This window comes from Macaca nemestrina, chromosome 1 (genome assembly GCF_043159975.1).
Source record: "Macaca nemestrina isolate mMacNem1 chromosome 1, mMacNem.hap1, whole genome shotgun sequence".
NCBI lineage: Eukaryota > Metazoa > Chordata > Mammalia > Primates > Cercopithecidae > Macaca > Macaca nemestrina.
The window spans coordinates 110,533,373-110,561,240 of NC_092125.1; the positions used below are offsets into that span (position 1 = coordinate 110,533,373).

The following is a 27,868-nucleotide window of genomic DNA, read 5'->3' on the forward strand; positions in this document are numbered from 1 at the left end:
CCCCAGGGAACACTTTACAACTTCACCTATTCTGCATCGCCTGCTTGACGGAGCATCCAAAGCAACTCCAGGACTATATTTCATTGTCACATTTATTTGCCAGGGATGTCAGTCAGGCCCCAGAAGCCAGTGGCCCTGCTGCTCCTTGCATTTTGTCACACGTAAACACACATAGGCGCACACTCACTGGCACCCACCTTCAGGTACACTCGAAACACACAGAGGACACCCAGAAACCCAGAGTCATGCACACATCAAGGACATGCAAAGTTGGGGTCTGTGAATCAGGGCCACCACGTCACACAACTCCAGGGGGCACCATTCATATATCACTATTATATATAAGGCCATTTATATGCACATAGCGTGGTTCGGAGTGTCCCTTGTACATGCACACAGACACACACACACACAGAGTAGCACACTCTCAGTCACACACAGATTCCTAGAAAGCCACAGTCCTCAAGCTAAGGGCACCACAACCAGTTCTTCCCAGGCAGGCTGGCGGGAGACCCACCACATTCCCAGCCTCCTGGAGCCTGTAAGATCAGGAGACAGGAGAAGGAGAATAATGGGGAGCTCTCAGAAACCCCTCTCCACACCCCATAAGTTTCTAGAACTGAGAAGGCCCTGCTACCCACCCCCTAACACACACACACACACACACACACACACACACACACACACACACACGGCAGGAACCTCTCCAGCCTCTGAGGGGAAGTGGAACCATTAGCACTAATTACCACACTTGTTGGGAAAGGGATTTAATTAACTCTCTGCTGGGGCTCGGAGGGGAGCCAGGGACCAAGGCACGCCTGCTAAGGTTGGGCCTCTTCCTCCATCCCTTGGCTTTTCAGGTGTGGGGGAAGAGCCTTGGGAGAGGGGGTGGGAGGGGTCACAGGTCTGTACATCTGAATATGTCCTGACACCCATCACACACATTCCGATTATGCACACATGTGCACAGACACACCCGGAAGTAGCCACATACCTGTGACCCCACACTTAAAAACAGATGATGGACTAGGGCGCAGTGGCTCACACCTATAATCCCAGCACTTCAGGAGGCCGAGGCAGGCGAATCACATGAGGTCAGGAGTTCATAAGCAGCCTGGCCAATATGGTGAAATGCCATCTCTACTAAAAATACAAAAATTATCCGGGTGTGGGGATGCACGCCTATAGTCCCAGCTACTCGGGAGGTTGAGGCAGGAGAATCGCTTAAACCCGGGAGGCGGAGGTTGCAGTAAGCCAAGATTGCACCACTGTACTTCAGTCTGGGCAACAGAGTGAGACTCCATTTCAAAAAAAACAGATGATGGATGGATGGATAGATGGACGGACGGATGGATGGATGAACATGAGTGGGCAGGTGGGTGATGAAGGCGTGGATACATGAACCTACAGCCAAGTACATGCAGGACACATGCAGTTGTGTACCACACACAGTCCGGCCCAGGGACATGTGTAAGATGTGCTCACATCCTTCCTATGTGCATATTCTCCCCCTCTCCCTGCCTTCTTCCCTTTCTCTTTCCAGTGAAGGAAAGCTTTAAAGAGTCCCGATTGAGAAGTGAACTCTGGAATTCAACTACTTGGATTTGAATGGTTGAAATTTGAATGGTGAACTTAGACATGTTTCTGAAGCTTTCTGTACGTAAGTTTCTTCAGCTACAAGAAGAAGACGGTACCTAAATACAGGGTTTGTGTGAGGAATAAAAGAGATGAAAAGTCCTTAGAAGACATGAGAAGTACTTGGAAGAGTATCTGGTACATAGTAAAGCCTTGGTACACCCCGGCTATTATTGCTGAAGTCGGTATTTCTCCTACAGGGAACAATCTGGAGATCCCCAAAGTACCCAGAAAATGCTCATATCCCCAGGGAAGGAGGTTGAGACCTCTCTTCTCCTCTCCAGCATCCCCTGCACATGAGCGCGTACACACACACACACACACACACACACACACACACACACACGAGACCAGATCCCAGACCGAGCCCCAAAGGCAGGGAGGGAGTTCCCCTGCAGATGCCCTGGAGCCTTCAATCAGGCTGTGTGCAAAGATAGGCTGAGTCAGGCCCAGGAATAAGCCAGGGAGAGCCAGCCTCCAGGGCCTCTGCACCCCCAACCCCAAACAATGATACATATTTTCAGTTTTCTCAAAGATTATATATATATGTTTTTCCTCCAGACGTTCATCTTGTGTTTTTTGACCAGGATAAACTGAAAAATAATAGAATCCAGATAGGAAAGAGATACTCACTCGTCCTGTACGAATTGTGGCCCTGGCACCAGCCCTCCCCCGACTAGCTTCACCCCGAGGTAGGGGGAGCTAAGGAGCAATTGGTCACACTGGAATGAGAGGCAGATTAGGGTGCGGGGCAGCTTGCAGCCCCCACTGGCCTTACAGCCTGGTGATATGGGAAGGTCCAGGGTCTGAGCCACAGCTCCAGGGCCTTGTCTCTGTGTGACCTTGGCTGACTCACTCCTCTCTTGGAGACTCACTCTCTCACCTGCAAAATGGGAATAGCAATTTCTCAGTTGTCTGCCCCAACAGGTGGAGATGTAAATGGGCTGCACATGGGAGGGCTTTGTGAGCTGTGACTCCCCGCCCACACGAAGCAGCGTCTATAACTGTGCTGACTCAGGAAACCAACCCCAGCCTGAAGGGCCCTGGCTTCCCCTACCCACACTGGGCTTCCAGGCTGGGTCTAACATATGAGCAGGGCTCTGGGCTTCTGGGTAGGGTCTAACATATGAGCAGGGCTCTGGGCTTCTGGGTAGGGTCTAACATATGAGCAGGGCTCTGGGCTTTAGGGCTGGGTCTAACACATGGGCTTCCTTATCTCTTCTGCAGTTTACCTTGTCAAGCCTCCCTGACTCCAGCATGTTTCATCCTCAAATTCCACTGGCTGGATTCCATAGCACCAGCACCTTGTCTATCTTAGAAAGACTGCCAAGATGGCCCCTTTTGTTGCGAAAGACCATCCAAGGAAGAAACTACAGACTCTCAATCATCTATTTTAGAGCCCACTCCTTTGGGAAGTCCTTCCTAATGTCTAACTAAAATTCACTTTGCTTCAATGTATTTTCGCTGCAACCTCTGCCTCCTGGGTTCAAGTGATTCTCAAGCCTCAGCCTCCCAAGTAGCTGGGATTACAGGTGCTCACCACCACACCTGGCTAATTTTTGTATTTTTAGTAGAGGTGGGGTTTCACCATGTTGGCCAGGCTGATCTCGAACTCCTGGCCTCACATGATATGCCAGCCTCAGCCTCCCAAAGTGCTGGGATTACAGGTGTGAGCCACCACACCCAGCCTTGTTTACTCATTTTGTGGCCCAGTAGGATCCAAGCCTAGTTGACCAAGGACTATCATTTTCTGGCAAACAAAATTTCTCATGCCCCTTTCTCACACCCTGTTCACAGAGGGGAGGCTGCCTAATGAATTTTTAAAGCACTGGAGTCTGCAGTTCAAGTACCCACTCTGCCACTTACTGGCTGTGTGATGTGACCTTGGGCAAGTTACTTTGGGGGCTCCATGGCAGCTCCAGCTCCTTCCCCTCACCCCAGCTCCAGTCTCCCCCACAGGGGTGAGACTTTGTCTCCCAGGAGCAGGAGGGAGGTGATTTGAAGGAGACGAGAAGAACTGCTCACTCTGCCCAGAGTAACTGGTGGTAATCCCACAGCCGGGCTTATCTCCTCACTCCCAGCTGCGCAGACACTGTGGCCTCATCATCCGTCATTAGCTGGGCTCTCCTGGTGGCTCAGTTGTACAACATGATTTTAGTAACTCTGGCAGGAGGGGATTATTTTTCTTTTGTCACTTAACTCCGATTCTGTTGGAGAAAGACGAGACACGAAAAGAGAGAAAGACAGGCTGACAGAGTAAAATGGGGTACTAGGGACAGAGTCAGGGAGGGAGACGCATCTAGATAGCTGAGGAGGAGGAAGAGGGCAGAGCTAGGGAGAAGCAGGGTGAGGAAGAGGCCCGGTGTGAAAAGAGTGGACAGAGAGAGGAGCTGGGCACTCCTTTCCACCCTGTGGTTCCCAGGGTTGCTTTCTCATCCTGGTCCCCGTCCCTGGCACCAACAGCAGAATGGAGCGGTCAGGTTGTGACATCCCCTCCCCCATCACACAGGCACACTCCTCCCTTGGGTTCAGCTTAGGGCCTTGAGTGGCTGGACAAAGAATCCCAGTGTTGGGGTGAGGGAGGCTAGGAGAGTTCCTAATTTGGGACTTTTAGTCTAAGAGCTATAATTCCTCTGGGATGCAGCTATAGCCCAGTGCAGGGGTTGATAACACACAGGGGCATCCGACAGGCGTGGGCGGCACTCCCAGCCCTGCTACATGCTAGCTGAGTGGCTTTGCTGGCCTTTCCTGACCTTGGTGTTCTCATCTGTACAACGGGCACCTACTTCACACAGTTGCTGGTGAATATAGGATCTGATGGGTGTGCCGCGCCTAACACAGTGCAGGTTACAGAGAACAGACACTCTGGGCAGCTGAGAGGCCTCTCAGGACAGCGTGAGCCGGGGCAAGGAGCACGCAGGGAACCTGTATTCAGACTTCTTGAGGCCTGGTTCCGCTAACCCTGAGAGGCATCCCGCCCCACCAGATACCACCAGCAGAGGCAGTAAGGGGGCCACAGAGGGACTTTGGCAAGATTCAGGGGGCCCTCCAGGGCTGCACCCGAGCCTCCCGCCTGGGCAAAGCAAACTTGCAGAGCCGAGGCCCGAGGCCTGCAAAGCTGGGGGCACAGCGCCTCCTGCTGGCCATTAGGAGGAAACTACAAGAGACCTTTGTCTCCCAGTGGCCAGCTAGGATGGGGAGACTGGACCTTCAGGAAGGAACTAGATTGGATCCCTGGGTCCTTCTCCCTGCCTCAGACCCCACCAAAATCTCCTGGACAGGCCCAGGGGAAGGTGGTGTCCAGGCTCATGGGGCAGGTCACAGCTCTCCCAGTCTGCATATTTCCTTCCAAGTCCCTGGATCTGGGCCCAGCCCTGGAAAAGAAACATCTTGCATTCAAGTCTGAAAGACTTTTCTGTGGACAGGGCGCCACCCAATTTCTAACATGGGGGAGCCACAGTCTGGTTTGGGGGAAGAGGCTGAAGGCAGCACCTGGGGGTCAGGGGGTTCTGAGGCGTGCAAGCCGGGGAGCACACAAGCAAAGGCCTGCCCGGAGGAAGAGCCTGGACCTGGGGCAGTCGGGGTGCAGCTGGGGACGTTGCAAGGAAGAGGGACCCCATCGCGAGCCACTAACTCAGGAAGACTCATTTCCTCCGAGGGCCAGGCCTGTGGATGGGTTAGCCCCTGCACTATCTGGTGACCTGAAATGACATCCCCTCTCTAGGTCTGTGGCATGGGTGTGATGGGACAAGGTGGAGGCCGAGGTCTGTGTCCTGGGCCCAGGGCTCATAGCCCAATGGTGCCATCTCTGATTTCTGCTTTCTCACATCCAGGAGGAAGCTGTGCTGCTCTCAGACCTGCAGGTAATTCCTCTTTCCCAGGAAAGGCAGGCAAGCCCTGCAGTGGGCTGAGAACCCTGGGCAGGGAAAGACGTAGGTCTCGAGGGGAGTGGCTCTGATGTCCATCAGGGCCGAGGTCTGAGCAGGGGTGGGGAGGGACTGACCAGCGTAGCCACAGGTCAGGCAGCAAAGGCTGGAGGCCTGCAGACCAGTGGAGTGGGGTCCCTGTGCCTGAGGAGCATGGGTCAGGGTATCCTAAGATGCTGGAGAACTTCAGGGACCAGATCGGAGCACACGCATCTGGCCAGCTGAAGCCTTCATCCCCAGGCTCAGGCCAGTGGCAGGCCTTGCCCTTGTCAGACTGGGACCAGAGCTCCAAGGGCTCACCCATACCTTTCCATCTGTGTGGGGCTCCCCTGGGCACCTCCACCTGCCCCTTGACTTCAGGGATCTGGCAGCCCAGAATAGGGCGGGAGGCAGCCTCCATAGCTCCACTTGCCCCTCCCCCAGAGCCTGCTCTCCCTGGAAGCTTCTCTGAACCAGGCATGATGTGTGACATAGGGACTTGCCCTTAGAAGCTCCCAGGGGGTGTGGCTGCCTACATCACACACGGGTACCTGGGACCATCGTTATTCCCTCCTTCTATTTGACGGAAAATGTATCCCATGTCATGTTCCCCTGGTCGCATCCAATCAGTGTCTGAGTCCTACTGATTCTCCCTCCTTGAAATCTCTCAGATCCATGATTTTCTCTCATCCTATGGCCTGGGCCACCTATAATCACCTCTGTGTCTTGTCCAGTGTCTCCCTCCACACCACTACAGAGGTACCTTCTAACTGCTGTGCCCCTCTCCAGCCACAAAGGACAGCTCCAGGAGCTCCTCTGCCACCTCTCCCAGGCCCACCAGGTCCCTGTGGTCCCCTGAGGGTTTAGGGCATCCTGGAGGATCGCACACTCACGATGGGTAAGGACTGCGTGCCCCGGAGGATCACACACTTGCGGTGTGTAAGGACTGTGTGTCCCAGAGGATCACACGCTCGTGCTGTGTAAGGACTGTGAGCCCAGCAGGGACCTCATCCCCTACCAGGGAGCAGGGCACCCCCAAGACACGGCGGACATGGGGCTGGGTCAGTCCTCTGGTCCTAGGCCTTGGCAGGACACTCTAGCAGCCCACAGGCAATGCCCTGGTATGCACCACAGTCGGGAGATAGCCTGCACTGCCAGTATCCCCAACAGCTTCTCCTCCTGTGTCTCCCCATATCAGTGCCAGACCTGTGTGCCCACAGAACCCCTCCTTGGCCTTTCTGTACTCTAGCGGGAAGCTGACCCCTGCAGGCTGTGTGTCCCAGGCTCCTGGTCTACGGGCTTCTGACTGGATTTGGCCAATCAGAAAGGCCTTGGTGGGAGATTGGAGGATGGGAAGAAGGGCTGGGGCATTTCCCAGCCTCCCTCCCGCCTCGGGTAGCACCTCTGACAGCCACTGTTTTCCTCCTCACTGCCAGGCCCACCACGAGGCTAACTCAGCCTTTGCGTTCCAGGAACCTGGCCTCCCTTTGTCTCTCCTGCCTGAGAGTGGCCGTGGCTTCCAGCTGTTCATGGCCTCTGGGTTTGCCTCTCTGTCGCCTGGTTGGTCATTCCCTCTGTAGGGCTGCCCCCCACACAACCCTAGTTCTGCTTCTTTCCTCTCACAAAAATGCTCGAAAGAGAATTTAAAGGATCATTAGAAACCCCCATGACCCCCACTCCTCCCAATATGAGTGTGCACACGCACACACTCGCTCCCTGAGTGCTGAGGGACAGCTGACCCTTAGAAACAGGAAGGGTCCTGGCTCCTCCGTGGAGGTAAAGGAATATCTTTCCATTTCTTCCTGCTGATTCTCCACCGCTGCTGCTGCCACCACCACCTGACCAGGACAGGTGAAAGGGCTCCAGAAGAGAAGAAAAATGCTCCCGCCATGTTAGACTGTCTGCAAGATATCATCTCAGCACCCTGCAGAGAACGTCCACTGCCTCTCCCATAGGCCCTGGGAAGAAAGAGCGAAAAACGGTGATCGTCCAGGCTGGACACCAGAGTCCCTGTTCTCAGCTGAGTCCCCCAAGACAATCACTGCCATGCAAAACAGAGGACCTCGTCGTGTGGCCACTCTGCCCCGAGGCCACAGGGAGGAGAAGGATCCTTATTGGCTTTTTTGGCTCCCTGATCTGGAGGCCTTTCTTCATTCTCACTGTGAGGACAGACTCCCCTGTCAGCCATGAGTTCTGCTATTTTCCCATCCACCTAGGTGGGCACTTCCGTTCAAAAGGGTTAAGCTGGCTGGGCGTGGTGGCTCACACCTATAATCCCAGCACTTTGGGAGGCCGTGGCAGGCAGACTACTTGCAGTCAGGAGTTCGAGAACAGCCTGGCCAACATGGTGAAACCCCATCTCTACTAAAAATACAAAAAAAAATTGACAAAGCATGGTGGTGTGTGCCTGCTGTGATCCCAGCTACTTGGAAGGCTGAGGGAGGAGAATCGCTTGAACCTGAGAGGCAGAGGCTGTGAGTCAAGATAGTGCCACTGCACTCCAGCCTGTGAGACAGAGCAAGACTGTCTCAAAACAAAAGCAAAAACAAAAAGAAGAAGTGGGATTAAGCCACTGCATGGAGAGTAGGAGGTGCCCAGCCTAACAGGTCACTGCCCCCATATCACAACCCTGACTCTCACTGGCCTGTCCTCACCTTTCGCCTTCCACTCCCTACAGGGTTGGGGTAACACTTCTCAGGTTCTATCTAGGGGTACCCCCATTGTCCACCATAACGGACCTCATCTACCCTGAGTTACTTAGAGGTACTTTCTCATCCTCTGGGCAGTTGGTCACGTTTCCTGTGGCTCGCCCCAATCTGCCGTGTCCCCCTCCACCAGCCCTTGAACACGAGCAACGTCCCAAGTCTCCCTACCAGGTAAGGGGCAGCTGCTAGTGCTGAGTGGCTTTGTGCTTCCTGGGCAGCCCCAGGTTCTGTAGCAACACTCATAGCCCTTCCAGCAGTGACTGGCATCACCTGGGCTTGTCTTGTTTAGGCTGCAACAAGGGACACTCAAAGCCCAATAGCTCGGTTTCTTAGCTGATCCCAGAGGTTGGTGGCCTGGGTAACCCACCTTCCAGCCAAGTAAAGGGCAGCAGCGGAGTCCTATGGCAGCAGCCCCATGTGGGTGACAGAATAGTGCAGGAGATGACAGCACACACCTTAAAGCGACTGCCTAGGTTCCAGTCCTGGCTCAGCCACTTACTTGCTGTGTAACTCCAAGTATTTCACTTAAACTTACTTGTCATCTATAAAACAGGCTCACTGCAAGCTCCGCCTCCCGGGTTCCCGCCATTCTCCTGCCTCAGCCTCCTGAGTAGCTGGGACTACAGGCGCCCGCCACCGCGCCCGGCTAATTTTTTGTATTTTTAGTAGAGACGGGGTTTCACTGTGGTCTCGATCTCCTGACCTTGTGATCCGCCCGCCTCGGCCTCCGAAAGTGCTGGGATTACAGGCTTGAGCCACCGCGCCCGGCCTATTTGTAGTCTTTTATCCCTTGCCCCCTCCCACTCTTCCCCCCAGTCCCTAAAGTCCACTGTTATCCGTCTTATGCCTTTGGGTCCTCATCGCTTAGCTCCCACATATCAGTGAGGACATACGATGTTTAGTTTTCCATTCCTTTTTAAAAATTATCCAGGTGTGGTGGCATGTGCCTACGATCCCAGCTAGGGAGGCTGAGGCAGGAGGATCATTTGAGCCCAGGAGGTCAAGGTTGCAGTGAGCCATGATTGTGCCACTGCACTCCAGCCTGGGCAACAGAGCAAGACCTTGTCTTAAATAAATAAATAAATAAATAAATAAATAAAAGAGGAAGTCAGGCTTCTTCCCATTTGTGTTTGACATTCTCTGTCACCTGGGAACAGAAAAACTGAGGCTGAACTTGCTGGAGTTCTGTCCGTCTTTAGATGGTCAAAGTCATCTTGTGGGGCTCATAAGGTCAAAGGATGGTATTTGGGGGCACCTCCATTGTTCCCCCCACCCTTCACACAGTTTCTCATTGTGTGACTTTGTCTGCCCCAGTGCCCACAATGACATGGCAGTGCACCTAGGGAGGGTCCTGAGCCTTCTGGCAGGCCCCTGCCCCTCCCTTTGATCCACACACTCAGAACAGAAGGGAGCGTGAGGGGTCTGGCAGCTCTGAGCAGCTGCTGTCTGACCACTCCTGAAACTCTTGCTTTTTTTTTTTTTTTTTTTTTCTTTTTTTCCAACAGTTTCTCTCTTATTGCCCAGGTTGGAGTGCAAATGGCATGATCTCGGCTCATGGCAATCTCCGCCTCCTGGGTCCAAGCAATTCTCCTGCCTCAGCCTCCTAAGTAGCTGGGATTACAGATATGCTCTATCACATCCAGCTAATTTTTATATTTTTAGTAGAGACAGGGTTTTACCATGGTGGCCAGGCAGGTCTCGAACTCCTGACCACAGATGATCCACCCACATTGGCCTCCCAAAGAGCAGGGATTACAGGCATCAGCCACCATGCCCAGCCAACTCTCACTCTTTCAAGAGCCCCATTTACCCTGGGGATTCCATGAGTGGCCTGTGAGCTAGTCAAACAGAACAGAGCGGCAGCACCCCCATTTCCAAGCCTACACTGACATGTTTGACAGCCCAGGAGCTTGCTGTACCTAAGAACCCTCGGGTCCAGGACGCCCCTGAAGTGAGTGGAATCATCACTCTTCTGTGTCATGAGACCTCACCCACCATCCTTCTAGTCTTCACTTGAGTGGAATCCACACTCTCTGCGTGTGTCAAGTCCCTGCTGCTTAAGCTCTTTGGCCTCCCTAGAGGACAGCCTGGCAGGACTCGCCAGGCACTCATACCCTAAGGGTATCAGCAGCCACTTGGCGGGATGGCTGGAGGAGTGGATCCCTGTATCCATCACAGGTGCCACAGTTAGGCTGTTAGGGCACCTGAGGATCTCGGGGGCCATCCAAATGACCATGAATGTGCACATCTTGCCACCACCCCTTATCCTGCCCATCAGGGTCCCCTGCATGGAACTATCCTCCTTGCTTCCTTCGAGCTGGGTCTTTGATCACTAGAAGATGGGCAGGGAATGGGGATGGCATTATTCATGCTGTATGATTGTGGGGAATCAACTAACTAGAATCATGTCTGGGCGAGAGCAGAGATGTGGAAACTCTCCACAGGAACTAGCTTGTGGCAGGAGGTACTAGCCACTTTGTGACTTGCAGGGCTTTATGTGAGGTGCGTCAGGCTATTGGCCCCATAAACCTACCCAGGAATCTGTTAAATGGGAAGCCATGAAAAGTGAACTACAAACTCTTACCTGTTGAGGTGGTGATACGGTCTGGCTGTGTCCCCACCAAAATCTCATCTTGAATTGTAGCTCCCATAATTCCCACGTGTTGTGGGAGGGACCCAGTGGGAGATAACTGAATCATGGAGGCGGTTTCTCCCACACTGTTCTCACAGTAATAAGTCTCACGAGATCTGATAATTTTATAAGGGGAATCCCCTTTTGCTTGGTTCTCATTCTCTCTCTGCCTGCTGCCATGTAAGACGTGTCTTTTGCCTTCCACCATGATTGTGAAGCCTCCCCAGCCAAGTGGAACTGTGAGTCCATTAAATCTCTTTTTCTTTATAAATTACCCAGTCTTGGGTATGTCTTTATCAGCAGTGTGAAAACCAACCAATGCAGGTGGTCTGACTAAAAAGGGTGATCTCATTTCTGGCTGATAGAGGGATAGAGGAAGTTTTGTTATATTAATTCATAGTTGGTCCAGTGGAGACATCACTGCACCAAGACCTCCCTCAGATAAATTATTCCTCTTGACTTCTCTCCTCATACAGAGAGCTGTTTGTGGGAAACGTTGAGGCTATTTTCTTTTTTCCCCTTCAACTCCTAGTCTGTTGCTTGTCTTTTGACTTTGTTTATGGTGTTGTCTTATTGAAGATTTTTATTTTTATGAGGTCAAACCTGAAAGTACCTTCCTTTATGACTTCTGAGTTTGTGCCTTGCTTAGAAAGGCCTTCTCCATCCCAAGAAGACATTTTTCAGGAAGCATCACTCCAGGTCCGGGGGAGGTACCTGAACCCTGTCGAGGACAGACAGGCTACCAAGACGCTGCAGGGGGCTCCCCCGGGACATTCTGGAGGCTGATGGAACATCTCAGGGGCCTAGAAATAATGACAGTGATTGTAGCAAAATGTGCGTTCTTCTTTTCAAAAATCTTTTTATTATGGAAAATTCCAGAGAGCAGGGTAGCAGAAGACTCTGAGCTCCTATGTTATCCCTGCTCTCACAGTTCTCTGGGCAGGTGAAGTCCTCCTTATGTTACACACCCTGCCTCACACTTCCCCTCACAGTCTTTCTGCAATTCTGTGGCTCACACTGGCCTTCCTGCTCAGATCCACTCTGACACCCAGCTCTTTTGCTTCTCCCTTGTGTCCTGCCTTGGAGCACCCAATCTCTGCCCCAGCAAGGACCTCTCTGATGGTTTTGTTCCCCACATGCCACCTGTTGGAAAAATTCTGCCTTTTCAGCACCAGGCTTGGGCCCAAAGGGACTCCTGATCCCATTCTCGATTTCTCAGAGTTGCTCCACCAGCCCCCACCACTCCCACCCCACCAGGCTGCCAGTCAGAGGAGTGTCCCATGCTGGTCTTCCTGGTTTCCCTGGATCCCCATCCACCATCAGACTATGAAGAGCTTGCAGCCTTGGGGAGCCATTGGAAGGTCTGGGGCACGGGAATAGGCCCCTCCACTGGGGCACTGGCGATAGGGTCGGGACTGTTGAAACAGGAGCAGAATGACATAGGCCTGGCCCTCTCTGTCAGCCCTCAACTCGCCCTCCCCAATACCAGCAATCTTTCTAAATTAACCCCTCCCAAATGGGGTTCACAGTCCTCCATCTCAGTGCTCAGCAGGTTCGATGGGCACCTACTCTGGGCCACACACTCAGGGGGCAGGGGCCACACTCCAAACTGCCCCTGAAACAAATCACCTGCCCCATCACCCACAGCTTTGCTGTTCCCTCTGAGCCTGGTGTGGACCACTCCCCTCTGTTCTACTGCCCCACATCCTCTCCCACCTGTACCAGAAGACTTCCTTCAAAAAGCCAGCTTTGCTCAGCTGCCCCTCTCCTCCAAATCCCGAGGGCACCCTGGGATTCAGCCTATGGTGTCTGCTGCTCAGTTCCTCTAGAGACTGCCTGGGTCGCCCAGTGAGACCGCAGATTGCCCTCAAGGGCAGTGGCAGCCTTCTACCTTTTCATGTACCTGTCCCCCGAAGTCCATCCCCTCCACCATTATCCCCACATATCTTGGCCACACCACTGAAAGAGCCGTTGGTGCAGCCATAGCAAAACCAAAAACCAAACCCAAGGCCAGATGAGGAATGACTCTGACTCTCCATTATCCACCCTTCACGAGAAAGAGTGGCCCAGCTAGGAGTTCCAGGAGGGCTGAAGGGCACAGACTGGGAGGGGCAACTCACTCCAAATGCCCACTCCCCATACCCTGTCTAGCAGGAGCCCTGGACTTTCTCTCCACCTCTCCTCCTGCTCCTTCCCCTGCCCCATGAGGTCAGCACCTGTGACCCCTGATTCTTCCCCTTCTGTGCCCAGAAATAGCTCTTGCGTAAGTCACCTGCTCCTCACTAAAGGCGTTCTCTTTGTCTTTAACATCCTTTGCTTCTCTTCGGAATTCTAAGAGCTTATTTTACAGATGTGCTGAGGCCCAGAGGGCGCTGCAACTAGTTACTGGCTCCCTGGTACATTAGCTGAAGGGCTGGGGCTCCACGAGACATTTGCACACAAGCCCTGAGTGAGAGGCAGAGCTAGGATTTGCACACAGGCAGTCTGGCTTCAGCTCTCAATAGTATCCCACATGGCTTCCATTGACAATGCTATTGTCATAATTTTGAAACGTATGTATTCTTTAACTTTTTCCCAAAATGACACGAAATGGCATTACAATAGAAAAGATTAGTTCATTCAATGGATTCTTACTGCTCAAGAGGAAAAATAGCAATCTTAAGGGTTGCCACAGATGCTGTGATTAATCTGGAAATTTGGATTTGAGCTTCCTGGCAGCAACGGCAAAAACTGAAACACTCTTACTATCAGAAAACAGGAAGCAGATCAGTTCCTCCACAGGGACAAATATTTCCAGGAACAAATTCTGAAAGAGGCTTCTCACATGGGGCCTCATGTTGGGACATGGTGTGACATCATAAAATCTTCTAAATCTTCTAAACAATTTGACAACAAGAACAGATGGAGGATTTTCAGTATAAGCAGAGAGTAGGCACTGGGCACTGTGTAGGGCAAGATTGGAGATAACAGGCTCAGGGATCCCAGCATATGGACTGCCTGTTGCCTAGAGCTCAGAAAAGCTAGAATTTTCTCTACATGTTTCAGCTCTTGGCTAGATTTTATCTTTTGAGAATAGACAACTGTAGTTGGTCTTCTAACAGCTTTCAAAGTACTGCCAGGGGTGGGGTGGGGGCTGCAGAACCCCAGGCTATGGAAACTAGAAATGCTCCAAGAAGGGTAGTTCTGTTTGGAAAGGTGAGATGTCATGCACACATTCACTTATCAGATCTCTGTTAAAGGTCCCTTTGTGCCAGATGTTGCACAAGGTGGAGTGGAGACCAGTGAAATAAATAACAAAGGATTCCATCCAGGCACGGTGGCTCATGGCTGTAATCCCAGCACTTTGGGAGGCCAAGGTGGGTGGATCACCTGAGGTCAGGAGTTCGAGACCAGCCATGGTCAACATGGTGAAACCCTGTCTCTACTAAAAATACAAAAATTAGCAAGGCATGGTGGCGCATGCCTATATTCCTGGCTACTCGGGAGGATGAGGTAGAAGAATCACTTGAACCTGGGAGGCGGAGGTTGTAGTGAGTCGAGACTGTGCCATTGCACTTCAGCCTAGGTGACAAAAGAGAAACTTCACCTTAAAAAATAAAAATAAAAATATTTTTAAAATAACAGGGTTCCTAACCTCAAATAATTTAATTCTTAACAGGAAAAAACAAAACAAAACATATGTTTTGAGCAGCTACTACGTGTCAGGCATTGAGCTGAGTGCTTTGCATCTAGTATCTCATTTATTATTTATTTATTTATTTATTTATTTATTTATTTATTTTAGACAGAGTGTCACTCTGTTGCCCAGACTGCCGTGCAGTGGTACAATCTCGGCTCACTGCAACCTCCACCTCCTGGGCTCAAGCAATTCTCATGCCTCAGCCTCTTGAGTAGCCGGGATTACAGGTGTGCACCTGTAATTAGCACACCCAGCTAATTTTTGTATTTTTAGTAAGACATGGGGTTTTGCCATGTTGGCCAGGCTGGTCTCGAGCTCCTGAACTCAAGTGATCTGCCCTCCTCAGCGTCTCCAAGTACTGGGATTACAGAAGTCAGCCACCATGCCCAGCCCCATTTAATATTTCTAACAATTCTATATAATAAGCACTATTATTGCTACCCACAATATAGCACCAGGCAGCAAACAAAGCATCTCTGAAGGATAGCATCCCCAACTTAGGCACTCAAGATTGCCAAAGAATATACAGTTATCTCTTGGTATCCATGGGGAATTGGTTCCAGGACCTCCACAGATACCAAAATCTGTGGATATGCAGTCTCTTATCTTAAGTGACATACTGGGCTGGGCATGGTGGCTCATGCCTGTAATCCTAGCGTTTGGGGAGGCCAACGTGAAAGGATGATTGAGTTCAGGGGCTTAAGACTAGACTGGACAACATCGTGAGACCCCTGTCTTTAAAAAGTAATTAAAAGTTAGCTGGATGTGGTGGTGTGCACCTGTGCCCCTGTAGTCCTAGCTACTTGGGAGGCTGAGGTGGGAGGATCACTTGAGCCTGGGAAGTAGAGGTTGCAGTGAGCAACCGGATTGTGCCACTGCACTCCAGCATGGGCGACAGAGTGAGAGTCTGTCTCAAAACAAAACAAAACAAAAAGCCATAGTATTTGCATATAACCTACACACACCCTCTCACATACTTTAAATTATCTCTAGGTTACTTATAATACCTAATACAATGTGTATACATTACTCTGTTCTGATGGATTCAAAATAGTACTTGGCACACAGCAAATTCAAGTTTTGCTTTTTGGGACTTAGTGGAATTTTTTTTCCAAGTATTTTCCATCCTCATTAGGTTAAATCCAAGATGCAGAACCCACAGATACAGAGGACCAACTATATATATAAATCCACAATTTAAAAAAAAATCACCAAACACACAAGAGGCAATTGTTAGCAGAAACAACATACAATAGATATAGATCCCTAAGGATAACAGAAATTGTAATTATTAGAATTACAGTAAATGAAATAACTATAACTGAAGCTTTTAAAGAAATAAAAAATGAAATCACAAAAGTGATCAAATCACAAGAGATAATTTTTTAAAATAGATCTGGAAAAGAACAACATAGAACTTTTATAAATGAAATAACTTGTTGAAACATAAAATTCAACAAATGAGTTAAACAGCATATTAGACACAGTTGATGAGACAGAGTGAGCTGGAAGATTAATCTGAAGACATTACACAATTTTCAGCACAGAGACAAGCAAATGGAAAATATGAAAGAGAGGTTAAAAGCAATAGCAGGTAGAATAAAAGTCCCAGAAAGAGGATAGAGGGAGAAAGAGGGAGAGGTAATATTTGAAGAGATAATGGCTGAGAACTTTCCAGAGCTGGTGAAATGCATGACTTCACAGACACTGGAAATGTAATATACATCTAATAATGTAAATAAAAGGAAATTCACAGCTAATCACAGTGTGGTGAAACTGCATAACACCAAAGACAGAGATCTTAAAAGCAGCCACATAGAAAAGACATGCCACTCACAAAGGAAGGATAATTAGATGACAGGACACTTCTCAAAAGCAACAGTGAAAGCTAGAAGACAGGGACGAGCTTCAAAGTTCTGGGAGAAAATAACTGTCAACCTAGAATTGTGAACTTAGCAAAACCATCTTCCAAAGCTGATGGTGAAATGGAAACATCTGGATTTTTTTTCAGAGAAAGAAAAGCAAAAAGCATTTACCAACAGCAAATCTTTACTGAAGATTGTGCTACAAGAAAAGAGGGAAATTGGCCGGGCGCGGTGGCTCAAGCCTGTAATCCCAGCACTTTGGGAGGCCGAGACGGGTGGATCACGAGGTCAGGAGATCGAGACCATCCTGGCTAACATGGTGAAACCCCGTCTCTACTAAAAAATAACAAAAAACTAGCCGGGCGATGTGGCGGACGCCTGTAGTCCCAGCTACTCGGGAGGCTGAGGCAGGAGAATGGCGTGAACCCGGGAGGCGGAGCTTGCAGTGAGCTGAGATCCGGCCACTGCACTCCAGCCTGGGCAACAGAGCAAGACTCCGTCTCAAAAAAAAAAAAAAAAAAAAAAAAGAAAAGAGGGAAATTATGCCAGAAGGAAGGACTGGCATGCACAAAAGAATAGTAAACAAATCAATTGATAAACAGATAAATCTACACAAATATTATATAAAATAATGACAACAGGCGGGAACAGTAGGAAATAATTCAAAAACTGCACCAAAAAGAGAGTATGTAAACCTGTAGGGGAAGATCACAGCCAAAGGGTTCAAAAGTCCTCCTATTATTTAGGAGGGTGGTTGAGATACTAATAACCTGAGACTTCTTTAGGTATGCAGGATAGAATTTCAAAAGCAATCAAAAGAATCTATCTATTTCAATAGAAATATAGAAGCAATCTATCTATTTCAAATAGAAATATACAAGTAGGATATATAAATTCCAAATCAATAAAGGAGGTAGAAAAGGATAGAGTAAGAAAATAAACAAACTCAATAAATCCAAAGGAAGGAAGAACAAGTAGCAAGAGAAAGAATAGGGGGAGTGGGAATAGGATAAGAAAGATAACAAAAATAACTCAAGATGTGTCTGTAATCACAATAAACTAAAACTCTACGTGTGCTATTTATAATTGTTAGATTGGATTTTTAAAAATCCAGCTCTGTGCTGCATATGGTATCATATCTAAAACACTAAAACATAGATAGATTGAAAGACCACACAAACACTAATCAGAAGAAAGCTGGAGGCCAAATGCGGTGGCAGAAGCTTGTAATCCAAGCACTTTGGGAGGACGAGGTGGGAGAACTGCTTTAAGCCAAGAGTTTGAGGCCAGCCTGGGCAACATAGCAAGACTCCCATCTCTACAATAAAAAATAATTAGCAGGCATGGTGGTGTGTGTCTATAGTTCCACCTACTCGGAGGCTGAGGTGGAAGGGTTACTTGAGTCAAGGAGTTTGAGGCTGCAGTAAGCCATGATCACACCACTGCACTCCAGCCTGGGTGACAGAATAAGCGAGATCCTGTCTCTAAAAAAAAATAAATAAATAAATAAAAAAAAATTAAGAAATTTTAAAAAAAAAGAAAGCTGGGAGAGCTACATTAAAATCAGAATAAAAACAGACTTTAAGATGCAAAGCATCTTAAAAGGGATAGAAAAGTTAGCTTTTTCTGGAAGGCACAGCAATTCTTAATCTACATGTAAAGTAGCCTCAAAAATTAGAAATTAGCAGTGTGGATCCTGACAAGCTAATTCTAAAATAACTTAGGCAAGCAAAGGCACAAGAATAGGCAAAACTGAGGAGAAAAACAAGGTGGGATAGCATGCCCTATCAGATATCAAGACTTATAAATATAATGTAATTGAGACAGAATGAGATTGACACAGTAGACCAATGGAATAGAATGAAGAGCCTCAAAATGAGTCACAAATATATGGCAACGTAATATATGTCACAGAGGTAGTATTGCAGATACATAATGCATTTTAAAATCTATATCTAGGACAATCTGAATAAGATCTGAAATCTGAATAAAATCTGTAGACTAGCTAATAATGTTGTAGCAATAGTGACTTCCATACTGTGGTCATATGTAAGACAATGTCCTTGTTTTTTAGGAAACACGCAATGGAAGAACTTAGAGTGAAGGAAGATCACATACACAACTTACTGTCAAACAGTTCAGAAAAAAACTTTGTGTGTGAACACATGTATACACACACAGAAAGAGATAAAGCAAATTTGATACAATGTTGGTAACATTTCAAGGATTTGGGTGAGGGGTATACAGGAGTTTTCTCCCACTACTTTCTCCCACTAAATTCTTGCAAATTTTATATAAACCTCAGTTATGTCAAAATTAAGCACTTAAAATCATATGTGTATATAGTTATATACACTTATAGGTAAGGTTAAAAATTGCAATTAGAATTTTACAACGGTGTATATACATTATTCATCAATAAAAGTTTACCTTAAGAATTCAATCCAGACCAGGATCCCAGCACTGTGCTGCATATGGTGTCATATCTAAAACACTAAAACATAGATAGATTGAAAGACCACACACACACTAATCAGAAGAAAGCTGGAGGCCGAATGCGGTGGCTTACGCTTGTAATCCCAGCACTTTGGGAGGACGAGGTGGGAGAACTGCTTGAAGCCAAGAGTTTGAGGCCAGCCTGGGCAACATAGCCAGACTCCCATCTCTACAATAAAAAATAATTAGCAGGCATGGTGGTGTGTGTCTATAGTTCCACCTACTCAGGAGGCTGAGGTGGAAGGGTTACTTGATTCCCAGCACTTTGGGAGGCCAAGGTAGGAGGATTGCTTGAGTCCAGGAGTTTAAGACCAACCTGGGCAACATGGCCAGAACCCATCTGTCCAAAAAATAAATATTTTTAATTTAGCCAAGCATGGTGGTGTGTGCCTGAGGTCCCAGCTACTCAGGAGTCTGAGGTGGAAGGATCAGTTGAGCCAGGGAGGCTGAAGCTGCAAGGAACCATGTTTGTGCCACTGCACCCCAGCCTAGGTGACAGAATGAGACCCAGTCCAAAAAGAAAGAATCCAACCCATGAAGCTCTGCTGGGCAGGGAGATGGATGGACAGGACTGCACAAATCCTGGAGCACAGGTGAGGGAATCTTCAGTGAATTAATGCTGGGCTCCCCAGCAGGGAAGAAAGGAAGGGAAGTGAGGAGGAGGTGATAGATGAGGAAATAGAGGGAGCAGAGCCTGGAGGCCTCTCTGAGTTTAGAGAGCAGGAGCTGTCGGGGTGAGCAGGTAAGAGATGGACAGAGGGAGGCCTATGGTCAAAGAGGAGGTGTTGGATGGAAGGGTCTAGAGGTTGAGCAAATCCAGGTGATGGCAAGGTCCATGACGTAAACAAGATATTGGGTGTCTAAAATGGAAAAGCCCTTAGAGATAACCCAGTCAAGGAATTGAAAAGCAGTGTGTGAGCACCCTCGTGGCCAGTAAAGTTCCCCCAGATGGTGCAGAATGGCAGTAGAGAGAAAGACTATGAGGGGATACCTATGTCAAGAGATAGAAGCCGCTTGGCCGGGTGTGGTGGCTCTCGCCTGTAATCCCAGCACTTTGGGAGGCCAAAGCGGGTGGATCACCTGAGGTCAAGAGTTTGAGACCAGCCTAGCCAACATGGTGAAACCCCATCTCTACCAAAAACACAAAAATTAGCCAGGCATGGTAGCAGGCACCTGTAATCCCAGCTACTTGGGAGGCTGAGGCAGGAGAATCGCTTGAACCCAGGAGGTGGAGGTTGCAGTGAGTCGAGATTGTGCCACTGCACTCCAGCCTGGGTGACAAGAGCAAAAAGGAGAGAGACAGAAGCCAAGTAACTGGAGGCCAGCAGGAGGGTGATGGGGAGCCATAGAGGGTGGTGCAGCTTCACACGACAAGAGCTTTAAATGAGGATACTGGAGTCACATCTGCATATAACACATCTGGAATCAAGAGGAAATCCAAATACATTTCTGGATCCTGTCATTTCTGGTTCCTGGAGTTTGGGAGAAGGAGCTGCCTCCATTCATAAGGGCTGCAGAGAAATAGTGTGGTATCCTTAGGGATGGCAGGCATTCAGAGGTCCTGTGAGAAAGTTTGCTTGTCACACACCATTCTAGCCTGGGGTTTTATTTACACACTACCCTAAGGTCCAAGTGCAGGACCTGATTGGTGGTAGGTGCTCAAAATTTTTTACTGGATTAATGACTGGATGGGTGGATAGGTAAGTGCATAGGTGGTGGTTGGGTGAATGAATGGATGGGTATGATGGGTAGATGGATGGATGGATAAGTGGTGGATGGATGGATAGACGTATGGACAGATGGATGCATGGATAATGAATGGATGAATTAGTGGGTGAATGGATGGATGGTAGGGTGGATGGATATATGGATAGATAGATGGATGCATGGATGGTGGATGGATGACTGAGTTGGTAGTTATGATGGATGACTGGAAGGATGGATGGGCAGACAGACAGAAGGACAGATGGATGGAAGGATGGACAGACAGACAGATGGATGGATGGATGGGTAGGTGGATAGATGAATGAATGGGTAGGTAGATGGGTGAATAAACGGGTGAGTGAGAGGATGAATAGAAAGAAGAGCTCGTGGGGCATGGGAGTGGGTGAATTAAAAAGTGCATGAATTGAATAAATGGGACATTGCAGGAAACATAGAATAGCCTGGGAGGTCAGAAAGGTGATAGAGATAACACGTCCAGCCTCGCCTCAGTCATCTAGACCACTCATAAGAACAGTATAACCACATGGAGGTTGCAAAAGCCACCATCCCTCTGCTCCCTCGTGCCCCCCAACCCAGAGGCTTATCTATGGGCGGGAGCCCCCATCTGTATCCCCAGGTTCCAGGCTGCAATGGCAGAGGACATGGGACCAAGGGAGCAGACTGGCTACCTCTGGGAACCCCTCTTCCTTCTCAGGATCCCGATCAGACTCCCCAGGAAGCAGGGGAGAATGCAGGCATTAGGCTCTGATCCCAGAAGTTCTGGACCTGCCTTTGCCTCTCTCTGTCCTTACACAGGTCATTTGACTTCTCTTGGCCACTCTTCCTGGCAAGAATTGTAGGAAAAATGGCCCTGTCTTCTCCCTTCCACCTGCCCATCCCAGTGCTGTGGGGACATAAATCAGCTGTCTGATGGGGAAGGAAGCCTCAGACCCTGGAAAGATGAGTCCAGCTCCCTCACCCAAGGAAGCCCACGAATAGGGCAGAAACTGGCCTGGCCTAGCGACTCTTTCCTGCACCCAACTCCATCCTCCAGCCACAGGGCTGTAGAGGGAATAGGTTTCCTCCGAGCCAAGGTAAACATCCGAGCTTTATCTCCCTTCAGTTTCTGATTCCCCATTATCCTGACCACCAGGACCATGCCCCTCCCCAGCCATACCATGGCAGGCCAGGCCTGCAGAGCAGAGATAAGGCCCTCCTGGCCAGAAGACCACAAGCAGGGGATTAGAGGGAGGGGAAGTTTTCTCTTCTGCCCACTCAAAGCTAGAATTCTGCTTCCTTCCCCAGAGGCACACTCCAGGAGAGCATCTGGGCAGCCATCCCAGCCTCTCTGAGACGGGGGAGAGGGCCTGGGGTGTTTTGCCCACCAGTATTCAGTATCAGCGATGTCCTAATTAATTCGTTTCTCATTTGGGGGCACCAATCAAAGGCAGAAAATCCTGCTGAGCTGAGCACCAGGGAAGCAGGAGAATGCAGCGCTGGTTGCCACGTCTTGGAAGAGACCCCTTCAGACCTCTCAGTAGGTAACTGGATGGCCACAGGGGCCCCAAGGCCTGAAAATCCAGGTCCAACATCCAAATTGTACAGCAGCCTTTCATGGACAGCTCCTCCATGCCAGGCCTCATGCTGGGTACTGAGGTTATGGATCCATCCCAGCCTTCACAGAACGTCTGGGAGCAATGCCTAATGCAGCCTAGGAAATCTGGGAAGACTTCACAGAAGAGGTGACATGCTACTTGGATTTTGAGGGATGAAAGAGATTTCTTCAGACATAGAATTAAGGGAAGAGCATTCCGAAGCAGAGGGAAACTATGGGAAAAGGCCTGGAGCTATGAAAAAAGTAGCACATGATTAGACGATGATGGTAACCGGAATGGTTGAAGTGTCAGGTTCATGAAGCGGAAGAGGGCCAGGCGCGGTGGCTCAGGCCTGTAATCCCACCACTTTGAGAGGCTGAGGTGGGCAGATCACGAGGTCAGGAGATCCAGACCATCCTGGCTAACACGGTGAAGCCCCATCTCTACTAAAAATACAAAAAATTAGCCGAGTGTGGTGGCACATGCCTGTAGTCCCAGCTACTTGGGAGGCTGAGGCAGGAGAATCGTTTGAACCTGGGAAGTGGAGGTTGCAATGAGTCAAGATTGTACCACTGCACTCCAGCCTGGGTGACAGAGCAAGACTCTGTCTCCGATGAATAAATAAATAAATAAATAAATAAATAAATAAATAAATAAATACAAAATTACCCGGGTGTGGTAGCACATGCCTGTAATCCCAGCTACTCGGGAGGCTGAGGCAGGAGAATTGCTTGAACTCAGGAGGCGGAGGTTGTGTGAGCCGAGATTGAGCCATTGCACTCCAGCCTGGGCAACGAGAATGAAACTCTGTCTCAAAAAAAATTAAAAATAAATTAATTTTTTTAAAAATGAGGAAGAGGAGTTGGAAAAGGGAGTATCAAGAGATGAGGCTCTTGGATCTACCCAAATAATCCAAGATAATCTTCTCATCGCAAGATCCTTAACGTTAATCACATTTTCAAAGTTCTTTTGACATGTAAGAGACATATTCACAGGTTCCAGGGATTAGGACCTGGACAAAAAAGAGAGAGAGATGAGGCTCCAAGGTGAAGAAGGATTCAGGGTCTGGTTTTAAAGGGCCTCAAAGGACTTGAGGAAGACTTAGAACTTTATCCTATGGACAGCGAGGAACCAATGGAGGGATGATTTTATTTTTTTATTTTATTTTTTGAAGGAATTTTGCTTTTGTCGCCCCCGCTGGAGTGCAGTGGCACAGTCTTGGCTCACTGCACCCTCCATTTCCTGGTTTCAAGTGACTCTCCTGCCTCAGCCTTCCAAGTAGCTGGGATTACAAGCACCTGCCACCACGTCCGGTTAATTTTTGTATTTTTAGTAGAGACGGGGTTTCACTATGTTGGCCAGGCTGGTCTCGAACTCCTGACCTCAGGTGATCCACCTGCCTTGGCCTCCCAAAGTGCTGGGATTACAGGCATGAGCCACCGTGCCCAGCCAATTTTCAGTTGGGTGGTGACATACTGGAATTAGTAATTTGGAAGAAGCTCTCCAGCTAAGTATAGCAAGGGTGGTATCCCAGAAATGAAGGCAGGGAGAACAGGAGGAAGCCAAGACATCATCCAAGGAGACAATAATGATGGCCTGACTTCCTGCAGGGGCCGTAAGGTGGGAGAAAAGGGGCAGATCCCACGGGAAGGAGCAACAGACCGGATGTAGGGGGTAACCGGCAGGGAAGGTGTTCAGGACCAGTTCAAGTTTCTGGATTCACCAGGACAGAAAAGCTCGTTTTCAGGAGAAAACATGGAGGAGCTCAGCTGGGAGGCGTGTTTAGTTTGGGGTGTGTGTGGAGCTTCAAGGGGAGCTGGGGGTCTGAGAGGCAGGACTATGAGGTGCTGCTCAGGGTCATGCAGCATCAATGTCATCTGTGGGTCTAGAATGCAGGCCCGCCCTCCCCACCACCACCACCACCACCACCATTCCCAGGCCTGGGCCACCTGCTACCTCTGTTATGGCACCCATTCCAGCCTCCATGTCTTGGTTCTCACTGTTCCCCTGCCCAGCATACTTCCCTCCTCCATACAAGTCCCACCCATCCCTCTAGTTCCCACTTTAACCCAGGGGTTAGAGCAAAGGTCCAAGGTCAGAGGTGGATGGGGCCTGAAAGAGGGGTGGTGAGTGTGGCAGAAAATGCAGACGTCTCATTTAGAGCCCAGCTCAGCCTCAAAATGGCTGTGGGACATGGGCAGATTACATTCCCTCTCTGGGCCTCAACTTCCCAACCTTTCAGAGGTGAATAAGGAAAGATCCTTGAACCCACGGATCTGGAAAGCGCCATAAGGTCACTGTCAGGACACTAAAGGTATATCACAGGACACACTCTACAAATGAGGGGATAGCTTATGAAAAAAGACTTAGTGACCCGGCAAGGTGGCTCACGCCTGTAATCCCAACACTTTGGGAGGCCAAGGCAGGCAGATTGCCTGAGGTCAGGAGTTCGAGACCAGCCTGGCCAACATGGTGAAACCCCTTCTCTACTAAAAATACAAAAATTAGCCAGGTGTGGCGGCGGGCGCCTGTAATCCCAGCTACTTGGGAGGCTGAGACAGGAGAATTGCATGAACCCGGGAGGAGGAGGTTGCAGTGAACCAACATCGTGCCACTGCACTCCAGCCTGGGCAAGAAGAATGAAACTCTGTCTCAAAAAAGAAAGAAGAAAGAAAGAAAGAAAGAAAGACAGACAGACAGAAAGAAAGAAAGAAAGAAAGAAAGAAAGAAAGAAAGAAAGAAAGAAAGAAAGAAAGAGAGAGAGAGAGAGAGAGAGAAAGAGACAGAAAGAAAGAAAGAAAGAAAGAAAGAAAGAAAGAAAGAAAGAAAGAAAGAAAGAAAGAAAGAAAGAAAGAAAGAAAGAAAGAAAGAAAGAAAGAAAGAAAGAAAGAAAGAAAGAAAGAAAAAAGCGTTAGTGGCATTTTCTCTGGGCCTTGAAGAATGAGTAGAATTTCAGCAAGTTGAGGTGGAGGTGAGGGAGGGCACTCGGGGCAGAGGGAATAGCCTGAGCAAAGGCCAGGAGGCAGAAAGTTCAGGGTGGGTTCAGGGAAGAAGGAGTGTCCAGTTTCTTTCTAAGTCAACAGCTCAAGGTTTTATTTTTTATTCCGGCTGCTGCAGCTCCATTTCCTGGTGCAGGTCCCCAACAGAGAATGGAGCACAAAGGAAATCAGTAGAATATCGCTCCTAAATATTGAATTACACAGAAGGGAAAAAGGAAAGCAACTTCACTGAACACCTACTATGTGCTGATTACCATACTAGGCATTGTATTTCTGATAGCTCATTTAATTATCACAAAATCCCTGGGAGGAGTTATTATCGCCATGACAGATTAGGAAACAGAGGCTTGGAGAAGATAAACACCATCTCCAAGGCTCTGCAGCCCAACAGATATGCCTCAAGTATCCCCTGTGTGTCCAGCACTGTACTGAGGCTGGAAAGACAGAGGTGAGAATGTGGTTTCTGCCCTCAAAGAGTTCACAGTATAATGGAGGAGGCATGTGACCAACAGCCTACCACAGTATTACGGGATGAATGGGGAGGAGGGCCCCTGATTCAGCTTGACTAAGGTGTGGAAGCCCAGAGGGATGCTGAGCTCAAGCTGGATGCTTGAACTGGGTCAGGAACAGGACTTAGCCAGTGGGAGGTGACAGGCGCTCCGCAGAAGAAAGGCACAGGGGGCCGGGCGCAGTGGCTCACGCCTGTAATCCCAGCACTTTGGGAGGCCGAGACGGGTGGATCACGAGGTCAGGAGATCGAGACCATCTGGCTAACACGGTGAAACCCCGTCTCTACTAAAAATACATTAAAAAAAAAAAAATTAGCTGGGCGTGGTGGCAGGCACCTGTAGTCCCAGCTACTCAGGAGGCTGAGGCGGGAGAATCACTTGAACCTGGGAGGCAGAGGTTGCAGTGAGCCGAGATTTCACCACTGCACTCCAGCCTGGGTGGCAGAGCGAGACTCCATCTCAAAAAAATTTAAAAATAAAAAAATGAACTGACTGGAAGGCCAGGTGTGGTGGCTCACACCTGTAAAACCAGCACTTTGGGAGGCTGAGGTGGGCGGGTCACTTGAGGTCAGGAGTTCAAGACCAGCCTGGCCAACATGGTGAAACACCATCTCTACTAAAAATACAAAAATTAGCCAGGCGTGGTGGCGGGCACCTGTAATCCCAGCTATTTGGGAGTCTGAGGCATAAGAATCACTGGAACCTGGGAGGCAGAGGTTGCAGTGAGCCAAAATTGTGCCACTGCATTCCAGCCTGGGTGACAAAGCGAGACTCTGTCTCAAAAAAAAAAAAAAAAAGAAAAGAAAAGAAAAGAAAAGAACTGACTGGACATGGGAATGTGGAGAAGGGGTTGTAAGGAATGACTCCTGCCTGAGTCCCTGAGCTGTGTGACTAGGGAGAGGAGGGAATGGTGGCTAATTCACCATGACAAGGTATGTGGGGATTGGAGACAGATTTGGTGAAGTGGGGGAAGATTCATCCAGTTGATCATTCATTCAACAAACACACATGGAGGCCTTACTGTGTGGCAAGCAGTGTTATAGACACTGGAGATAAGGTTTTGAACAAAACAGACAAAAACTGTTGCCCTTATGGAACTTTCAGTCTAGTGGGGATTGAGACAGCCAATATCAGATAGTGAAAAGGGATATGGGGGAGAGAGAGAGAGGGAGTGGGAGGGAAGGGGCTTGTAAATTTTGAAAATGGTGCTCAGAGAAGGCCTCGATAAGAAGTGACATTTGAGCAAAGACCTAAAGAAGGGGAGAGACCAGCCCATGTAGCTATTTACCGGGGAAAGAGTCCAGGCAAATGAAACAGCAAGGGCAAAATCTCTGAGGCAAGAGACAGCGTAACGTTGAAGAAGCAAAGAACACAGATTGGCTGGAGCACGGCAGCAAGGGGGAGAATAACAGGAGAGGGATCCAGGAGGTAATGGGGGTACCAGGTTGTGTAGGGCCTTGTAGACCATTGAAACGGCTTTGACTTTGACTCTGAATGAGACAGGAGCTGTTGGAAAGGTTGGGATGAGGATGGCCTGATCAGACTTCTGTTTGATTGACATCGCACTGGCTGTTGAAGGAACTACAGACAGGTGGGGGAACAAGGATGAATGGAAGCCGAAGAGCAGGGAGGAGGCTATTGCGATGATCTAGGCAAGAGGTGAGGGTAGCTTGGAGCTGGCTGGTATTAGTTTCAGTGATATTTATATTTTCTAACATATTATCATACAAATATTTGAATGTAGAGCCAAGTCGAACTTTACAGTGAATACCCAGGATTCTGGTTATATTTTGAAAGAAGAGAGTCCATGGGACTCACTGAGCTAGCAGAGCCTGTGGGATATCTTGGGAGGGTTGCATCAGGCAGTCAGGTCGTTTGACCTGGAACTTATGCTGCAGCCCTGGTCTGCAGCATCTCACCAGACCCAGACGCCTAAAAACGATTATATGTTAAGGACAGTCTGCTGGTCCGTTGGTACCTAACCTTTACTGGGTTATGAATCCAATAAACTATGAGCAGTTTGAACTTTTCTGAGAAAATGCAAATAAAGTTATTTGTAGTTGCAGAGAAATCATGAATACAGACAATAAAAGACATCAAATGTAGTTAATTTCACTCAGTTACAAAATATTCAGTGTTGCAGG

At 49.0% G+C, this 27,868-nt stretch overlaps 1 protein-coding gene across 4 annotated transcripts in view; it reads right to left on the bottom strand.

Annotated features, from left to right (window-relative positions):
• Positions 1-1,959: 1,959 nt before the first annotated feature.
• LOC105478991 (NBPF family member NBPF6-like protein) overlaps positions 1,960-27,868 on the bottom strand; it is a 42,494-nt gene continuing 16,585 nt past the window's right edge. Inside the window, exons 6-10 of one of the 4 annotated variants that reach the window (XR_011617508.1) lie at positions 22,886-23,023; positions 18,852-18,915; positions 11,491-11,680; positions 7,280-7,498; positions 1,960-2,518 (exon numbers count right to left, since the gene is read on the bottom strand). The gene's annotated coding sequence lies outside the window, so the exon portion shown is untranslated. Of the gene's footprint in view, positions 2,519-3,342; positions 3,843-5,730; positions 7,499-11,490; positions 11,681-18,851; positions 18,916-22,885; positions 23,024-27,868 lie in introns of those variants that run through there. The other 3 variants (XR_011617507.1, XR_011617509.1, XR_011617505.1) reach the window with 3 other exon arrangements.